Raw genomic sequence first — 10,165 nt, 5'->3', positions numbered from 1 at the left:
CAGGCTATTTTGTGTTATTTTTGGGAGCCCGATGAGCATTATTTTTGTCCTTCGTTTGGGAGCTGTTGTGTAAGCTCTATATAGATCTAGAAATTTCATTTTGTGGAATATTATGTTAGAAAATTTTCTGTAAAAATTTCCACTTTCATATTTATTAATAATATGTGAAGCTGTGAAGATTTTGGCACTATTTCGAGCATACCCGATTTGGGTTTTATTGAGAAATTGGTTGATCCTTTTAAATATTTGTTGTTTGATTTTAAAATATGACTAGAGGCTTTAAATATCATATTAAATCAGCAAGGGGACATTAAAAAATACCAGTACATCATGAGTGGAGAGAGGTTGGTTTGAACAAGAATGAAGATGATCCCTCGACACTCAAAGCATCTTGCAAGCCAGAAAAATGAATATCCTACCACAAACCATTGTTGAGAGGTACGAGTCAGCTGAGACAAAATCCATGGAGTGGGAGATGAAAAGGAAGCAAAGTTTGGAAGCTCTAGCAGGTCCTTGAGATGACATGTGTGAACTGCAACTCATGTGTGAATTAAATTCCATAAGAAACCATCATGCTTGAAGAATATGTAAGACAGATATTCCTTGTGAGATGCAATAACATCAGACTTTGAAATGACGAAAAGCCCAAAAGAGGTAAACCACACATCCATCTAAGCTAGACAGAGTACAAATATGGCATCAATATGCCAGAACTTTGATAGCTAAGTATTACATAATCCCAATTATGAGAAAATCAAATTCATCATGGCACATGAACCTAATAAAATGTCATCAAGATCAACTTTTAACAATATCTAAGGTGAGAAATAATTGTAGCTCTTTGAATTTATCAAGAAATGAGGATGGATAAAAAGTGGAAATCGTGATGCCATCGCAACCCAAATTTGAAAGGTAATCATCAACTTGATTTCCTTCCTATAAAGTATGTGAAATACATAACTCTTAATACTAATCTAGTAGATTTCAAATTTGAGAGAGAATGTACTTTAGCTTCCAAGAGAATGTTTGTCTTTTAATGCAAGCATCAATGATTACCCATGAGTCACCTTCAATATGCAGAAATTGAATTACCTTTCTTGGCAAGAACTAAACTAGCAAATAGGGCATGAGCTTCTGCAAGATGATTGGTGCAGACTAGTAAGGGGCCAGACGTAAATACTAACAATTTCCTATTATAGTCATGAATACATGCACCTAACCCTAATTTACCTGGATTTCCTCTAGAGGTACCATCAAAATTGATCTTAACATACCCTAAATTGGGAGGATATCAGTATACATTAGAATGGTCAATTTTAGGTTGTGATTTGCTCATTAATCCACCACTCATAGGAATAAAGAGTTTTTTCCATTAACACATAATGTTGGCATCCCATTGGGTAATGATAGGATTAAACTTACTTCTGTTAAGGCTTGCATTTGTTACTTCCAAAATTGACTTTTCGATACCTTCAAGAACCTTATCAATAGAAGAAAACTTTTTTCTGAATATATGCTTATTTCTTTCCCACCAAATGGCCCAAATAACTAATGTCAAGGAGCACTTCCAAAATCCTACAAAGAGAGTGTGAGGATGGATGATTTTCCATGCTTGGAAAACATCCCATATGTTATTTTGGGGAGGGATAAAGAAGCTAAATTTACATAGAAGAAAGGTCCAACACGTATAAGCAAATGAACATCTAATAAAAAGGTGATCACTTCTTTCAAATTTATCATTACATAACACACATTTGAAGTTTGAAGCAATAATTAATCTTACAAGTCTGAAAGATATTTTTTTAAGTTTTTTCATTTAGCTAGCTTCTATATTTACTATAGTGTTACTTTTACTTGGTTTATTATCTATTCAAAACCTCAATGCATGTTGTATACAACACATTTTACCTTTGTCTAACTTCAAAGATTGATATATTACATCACAATTGAGATCTCATGGATTGTCAACAAGGCCTATTTCTTCTTCACATTTCATGGCTAGTTGGATTTTTCTAATCTTCCAAAGTAATTTTCCAATCAATGAATTTTTATGGCTCATTTTCAATGATTTTATACATATGGCTAGCCAATTTATGAGACCACACTTCACCTTGCATATTATTGAGAAAGATACTTATGATTTTTCTCTTAGCCTATTTTTAGTGATATTCTTTAACGTTGTAGAATGAAATCCTTATAGGTTAACACATTGCTTGCAAAGTTGTATAAAATTATGCAAATTTTCTTTCCATAGGTAATTTTCTAGAAGAGTCATTTTGTAAGGTTTGTAGCATGAATAACTTTAGATTTTCATGTATAATTCGTTGTGTATACATGTAATATAAGATTGTGTCTTTCTAGCCAATTATACATTATTTATTGAATTCATACTAAAGTAAAAATATTGTCTTGGATTATCTTTTTATTATTCTTGATTATTTTTGTTGTTGTCACCTTTGGTACAAACTAATTTTATTGATGTTCCTTCATCTATGGCTACACCACATAGAGTGAAAAAGTCTTAACATGTTACTTCATCCTATTCCATAAAAACCTTTTTCACCTTTCCATTTCAATTATGTTCCTCCAAATTTGTTAGAATGATTCACAATCATTTCTAAGTCTCCACAAAAAGCTAATGAATATCGTGTAACCACATCACACACACATTCTCTTTTGGTAATCATTGGAAGCATAAAATGAATTTTTACCTTTTTCTGGCTCCTTAATCTTCAATATAATTTATACTAGATTATTAGAGGGAGAAAACTCCCATTTGATAATTTGATTACAATATTTGGATGGTTGCACCTTGCTTACCCCTATAGTGATTAGTCTTAAATAAAATGGGTTCTATCAAAATATGCTTTAAATACATTTTAAGAGAGAAATGAATAGCTTTGAGTTATTGTAAGAGAAGAAAACCAATTCGTTCAAATGATATGTTAAGAATATTTTCATGATGTATTTGTTGTCAATGGATTCTAGTCTTCAAATATTTTAGAGATGTATTTCAATCCCATAGTTGATCATTGAGATTCAATGTCGAGATGGGCACCTAGAACATTTTGTAAAATGTAAGTGTCTAGCCATTGAACCTCTAAATTCTATATTTGATGAGATAGATACAATTTGAAATTCTCATTCTCAAGGATAGAGCAATTCCTTGTTAATGTTGGGGGAGATATGTCTCTTGTAACTCTTTTAATCATCTTTATGATAGATTTACTTATACCCTTCCCACTTTTTGCTGTCTAAGATAAGGACTCTTCCCAACTTAGAGGGATATGACACTATCACTAAAGTTTGATCTCTTTTATTCTCTTTTAGGACTGTAACCTCATACTCTTCAATGTCAAGGTCATGCCCATCAGAAAGGCTAAAGAAATGTCTAGCCTTTGATCTGTCCCAATCTGACCTACTACGTGAGGTTGTGCTAGCCTCCTTACAATTAAAACCAAAGTAACAAGATTTGTCTCCTCTTCTAGGAATAAAGTGTATTGAAGGATACTACTTATTTTGATGGGAAGGGACATGCATATAAATACAAGCCTTTAGGGCCCATTCAGAACCTTTGGTTGGTAATCATTAATTTATGTTAATGGTCTCTTCCCTCTTATGGAGAGTAACTTGAGATGGCAGTTTGCAAACCCCGCTATGTTTATTTCGAACACCAATGTTTGCTCCTTCCACGGATATATCAAATTGAATTCTCTTTATTTCTTCTCATAGTTTCTTGATTTTCTACAAAACTAATTGTTCCGCATTTTGAGTTTTGGACTTTACATTATTATCAAACTTAGTAGTATCTTCCAAGATGAGTCGAGAGCTACAGTGACGAAGGGGATCGGAGTGGGAATCGAGCACGAAAGGTATCTTTGATAGTCGAATGAAGATTGTCAATCTCTTTGACAATGGAGAGGGGAAACATTTCCAGAGGCAGAGGACACAAAAGCGGAATTATTAGAGATCGGGGGAGCGGCTTGAGAAGCGCTCAAGGGAATTTTTGTTGTTAGTCGAATTACCATCCAGGAGTACATGAGTCTCACCAATTTCAGTAAGATACCTAGAATACAAATTATCTTCCTTATGATTATGGTGTTTAGCACCTCTTGGTTTCTGCTGTAATAGAGGACAAGTTTTTCTCGAATGCTCTTCTCGTAGGCACAGGAAGCAAGCATTTAGGCACCACAAGTACTCAACTTAGCATTCAATATGCTCATCATCTAAATCAATACTACGTAGATGTGGATGACGGACTGTAGGTTTCATGGCTATAAGGAGTGAAGCATCCAAATGGGGCCAGACGGAAGATTATTCATCCCTTTGAAGCAGATAATCAACAACATTCAAATTTACTCGTAATCCTGGTTCCATAATAATGGAGGTCCTTTACAATTCCTAATTATTCTATAGGAAAGTATGAGTCTTATGGTTGAACCTCTTTGGCTAAGATTCAAGGACTAAGGGGTATCCATTCTGTGCAATTCAGCAGGGTTGTGATCCCGACCTCATCCTTTTTCATGTTGGAGCCATGCACTCAACATAACTGGATCACTTGTGGGCTCTTTAAAAATCTTTCAACTTCACAGACAGAGATACCCATTTGACATGGAAGTATTTTTTTACAAATAATATATATAAGAAAGGAGAAATTATATATACATATACAAGAAAAGGGAGTGTGATAATTTCATAGTTATAGACTTCATGTATCCAACCTATAGCCCTAAAGGAGACACCCACAATAGACCAAAGCTATTTTTAAAAACATTTTTCGTTTGTCTACAAGTGTTGTTGAAAAATATTTTAGAAAACCTCTCTAAATCATTTGAAAAAAATGAAAAGAAAAACATACTTGTCCTTGATGCAGATAGACTAAAGCTAATTGTTTAAAAAATCCATAGTACACATTCTAGTCCTAGGATCTAGCATAGGAAGAAAAATTGCCACATATTTAAGGCTACTCTTTTCATTGTTTAGCTCTCTAGTCATTTTAAAATCAGCAAAAATGAACATGGTCATGTCATTTGAGCACTTACCTAGGGATCCTCTATTTGCAACTCTAACCTACATAGTGTTAATTCCCTATAGCCTAGTTACAAATCAATTGCACAATAAATTCACACAAGGAAGCCCTATCTAATTTATAACAATTTATACTCTAGGTTAATTAACTGATACGGAATAGGGGAAGGAAAATAATAGAATCCAAACACACATAGATAATGATACAGATATACCTAGGAAATGTAAGCCTGGGGTAAAACCTGCAATTGTTGGATCTTCTATTAAGCCTAACAACAAACTTTCTCTTAAAAAATACAATAGAGTTTGCTACAACAACTTTACATAAAGGGAGGCTAGCTTCTTCAGTTAGCAAGCATAGAAAGAAACTTTCCTTTCTTTCTTTGACTTAAAACACATAAAATCACTCTTTCTTTATACAACCTTACAAAGCTCATAATTATCCTATTTAAAGAATAAAATCTAAATTTGTTGCTAAACATCTAACTTAAATTCTTTTAAAGAAACTCCACCTTCCAAGCTACATAGAAAAATAAAAATGATCATAAAGAGCCTTTCGCTACTGGATTTTTTTCTCTATGAGTTGCATCTCTACAACCTTCAAGTCTCAAGCACAACCCTAAAAGAAATTTCACCACCAATAGAGAATGAAACCAAATGATGAACTAGACAAAGTGTCATCATTGATACTAAGGCAGAAATAAATGTCACGAAAGCCAATGAACAATGGAAGGTGGGAGAAACTACCTTCATCCAAGGTGAGTAATCACTTCTTGCTATGAAAAAAATAATTATCATATCATTTTTATTATTTTTTTAATTTTTTTAATAATTAGTAAGTGAAGATAAATTTAGATAATCATTTTATTTATATATTATGAATTAATAATATTTGTTATTTTGTTTAACATTTAATTTTAGTTAAGTTAAAACATAATTATAATTGAATTTATTCACATTACATTATAGTTTAAAAACTAATTGTATACCTATCATTCTTTGAAATTAATTTTGAAGAATATCTAAATATTTGTCATTCTTTGAAATTAATTTTAAAGGAAATCTAAATAATTGTCAAACTTAAGTTTAAAGATGGGACGGGAATATGAACAGGGTCTTGTCATTTGAGCACTTACCTAGGGTTCCTCTATTTGCAACTCTTACCTATAAAGAACCTTTAGCTACTAGAAATTTTTCTCTATGAGCTATGTCTCTACAACCATCAAGTTTCAACTGCCACCTCGAAAGAAAGTTCGCCACTAATAGAGAATGAAATGAAGTGATGAACTAGATAAAATGCCATAATTGTTACTAAGGGAACAATAAATGTCACTAAGGCCAAACAACAATGGAAGGTGGGAGAAATTGCCTTCATGCAATGTGAGTAATTGCTCCTTTCTATGAAGAAATTAATTATTATTATTATTTTTTTTATTAATATTTTATAATATATACATGAAGACTGATTTAGATTATCATTTTATTCATGTATTACAATTTAATCATATTTATTTTTCACTTTTAATTTCTTATTTGAATTTAATTTATTTACATTACATTATATTTCAAAAAGTAATTTTGTGTGTGTACACACACACACACACACATGTATATATATATATATATATATATATATATATATATATATATATATATATATATATGTATGTATGTATGTATGTATGTATGTATGTATGTATGTATGTATGTATGTATGTATGTATGTATGTATGTATGTGTGTGTGTGTGTGTACATATACATATACATATATATACTTGTACATATATATACATATATATATATATATATATATATATATACATATATATATATATATATATATATACATATATATATATATATATATATATATATATATATATATATATATATATATATATATATATATATATATATATGATTCTTTGAAATTAATTTTGAAGAATATTTAAATAATTTTCAATTTTTGAAATTAATTTTGAAGGAAATCTAAATAATTGTCAAACTTAAGTTTAAAGATAATATTTTTCTTTAATACTTTCATAGATATTATTTATCTTATAAATAAATTTATTATATATATTAAAATAGTAATTTTTAAATTAAATTGGTAAAATCAAAGCTAAAATTTTACTTATTATTAATACTAATTTAAACATATCATTAAATAAAATGTCTTGATTTAATTTTGATATAAATCTAATTTCTTAAAAAATTAAAATTACAAAAAGATTGTGATATTGCTATCAGGATTTAACTGTGTGATTTTTGAGTCAAACTCATTGACCCATGTTTCATGAGTAGTGCTTCAACATGAATCCATCTCTCATGACCCTAGATCCAATGAGTGCTAAGTGTTCCATTTATTCTCACGAGAGATGGATTCGTGTTGAAGCACTACTCATGAAACATGGGTCAATGAGCTTGACTCAAAAATCACACAGTTAAATTCTGATAGCAATATTACAATTTGACTTGTTGTGGAAACTATCTCCTACTTATCTACAAAAAGATTGTTTACTAACTCTTATATTATGAATTTTTTTAAATATTTGAAACATATATTACATCAAATATAGTTAACTATATATCTATTTGCATTAAAGAATAAAGACTCCAAATATATTTAACTATCAAATAACCTAAATATTGAATATTGAAATGTAATCAAGATTTGAAACCCATAACCAATAGAGAGATCATGTTAGATTTGAAACCGATAACCAGTAGAGAGACACTGTCAAATTTAACCTTTAAATATACGATCGTTTCTTCCTAAGTTCTATCACATTTGTGTTAATTATTGTTAGTTGGACAGCTGTTATTTCTGACCTAGAAATAGCAGTAGTATTTATGGGTAGCTTGGACAGTTGTTCGTCCTTATCTATGAATAGCAATAGTATTTATGGGTGGTTTGGATAGTTGTTTCTCCACTTGCCAAGAATTAGTAAATGGTTATTATTTACTAATTTTAGAGATTCCCTTTTGGACACCTTGCAACCAATTCTATTATTGGGTGTCGAGTTGTCTTAATCTCAGCCGTTGGTTTGATTTAATCTAGGTCGTTGGTTTACCAATGAGAGTAGTATAAAAGGGGGTCTAGGGGGCATTTGGAGAACAAGGAAGAATTTTTGAAAAAAAATGTTTGTAGTGTTAGCAAATAGTCTTGCAGTGTTAGCAAGGGCACAGTGTTAGTGTGGAGATAGCAGTGGGGAATATCAGTGGGAGAAATTAGGAGGTTGTCGGAGTTCTGCCAGTGAGAGGCAAGGAATTTTGTATCTCTTGATTTGCTGAAGTTTAATATAATTCATCATCTATAGAACTAGTTTTCCCTTAGGGGCTTTTCCAGGGACAATTTGTCCGAAAATATTGTGTTCATTGTGTTTCACATTTATTTTCGTATTTTATAAGTGAAGTTGCAGTTGTGTTATTTTTCGATATTAGCTGGGAATTTATTTTCAGCAGTTTAATAATCATTTGTGATAGGAGATTAATAATCAGTGACTGCAATAGTTGATTTTTCACATGGTATCAAAGCATTGTTAAGGGTAGAAGAGTTTTTCCCTAGGAAAGAAATTTTGATCTCTTTAGATTTATTATTGCTTTAAACCCTTGAGATGGCTTCAGCTGGTTTGAGAGATCAAGATAGATTGGATGGTGCCTCAAATTTTGGTGTCTAGAAGGCCAAAATTTCTTTATTGTTGGAAGAGAATGGTATCAAGGATTATGCTACCAGCAGTGTACCTGTACCAACGAATGCAACACAACTTGCAGCATATAGGAAGGACGATGCCAAAGCGAGGAGGATTATACTTGATGGTGTCAAGGATCATATTGTTCCACATATCTTGGAGCTAGATACAGTGAAGAAGATGTGGGATGCCATTCTAAATCTGTACCAGAATGCTACCACCCACAGGAAGTTGATTCTCACAGAGAAGCTAAAGAATACTCGGATGAATCAGGGAGAAGACGTCACAAGTTACCTCACTAGGCTCAGACTTGTCAAGGATGAGTTAGCAGCTATTGGAGATAGCCTTAGTGATGATGAGCTAGTGAGAATAGCCCTAAATGGGTTTACTAAACAATGGAGTGTCTTTGTTCAAGTTGTCAGTGGACGAGATACTTTATCGAGTTGGGATCGACTATGGACTGATTTCACTCAGGAGGAGTTTAGACTAAGTCTTGTCAATGGGGCCAACAAGAGTCACAAAAATGAGGTGGAACAAGAGAACGTTGCCCTAGCAGGTAAAGGGAAAGAAAAGAAGGGATCTAGCAAATGATCAAATTCAAAAAGTGAAAAGAAGAAGAAGGACCTTTCTAAGGTCAAGTGCTTTGGATGTCACAAGTTTGGCCACTATGTCAGTGATTGCCCAGAGAGGAAGAAGGGTAAGAAGCAAGTGGCAGCTTCAGCAAGTGCAGAAGAACTCTCCAGTAGAATGGAAGATGAGTTTGCACTCATAGCTTGTATGGTTAGCTCAACCTCATAGTGTGTTTGGTATATAGATAGTGGGGTGTCATTTCATATGATAGGAGTTAGAGAGTACTTCTCTAGTTACAAGGAGGAGGACACCAACATCTAGATTTCTATGAGAAACTTGTCCAAACTCAACCCTGTTGGGAAAGGGACTGTTCAGTTTCAGAGGGAGAATGGAAAGATAATTCCACTTCATGATGTGTTATATGTGCCAAGCTTAGGTATGAATTTGATTTCTGTATCTGTTCTTCAGGATAGGGGGTATAAAGTACTCTTTAGAGGGACACATGTGTTGATTAAGCACAAGGATTGGAAATCACCCATAACTATTGGAGTTAGGAGTGGTCGCCTTTATAGATTGCAGTTTGATACTCCTAAGGCACTTATGAGCAACAGTAATCCTAGAGATCTTGGAGAGCTATGGCATAGGAGGATGGGCCATATTCATCATGAAGCACTTAGATTGCTTCATGAGACCGTGACAGGTGTTCCAGAGGTGAGCACAAAGCATGACGATGTATGTAAGGGATGTGTGTTGGGGAAGTTTGCGAAAGCATCTTTTTCAAGGAGTGACACCAGATCTAAGGGTGTTCTTGATCTAGTACGTTCAGATGTTTGTGGGCCAATGTCGATAAAATATCTCAGAGGATATGAGTAAT

This window comes from Cupressus sempervirens, chromosome 4 (assembly GCF_028749045.1).
Source record: "Cupressus sempervirens isolate cs-2001-9-10 chromosome 4, ASM2874904v1, whole genome shotgun sequence".
Taxonomy (NCBI): domain Eukaryota; kingdom Viridiplantae; phylum Streptophyta; class Pinopsida; order Cupressales; family Cupressaceae; genus Cupressus; species Cupressus sempervirens.
This window is presented reverse-complemented; position numbering follows the sequence as displayed.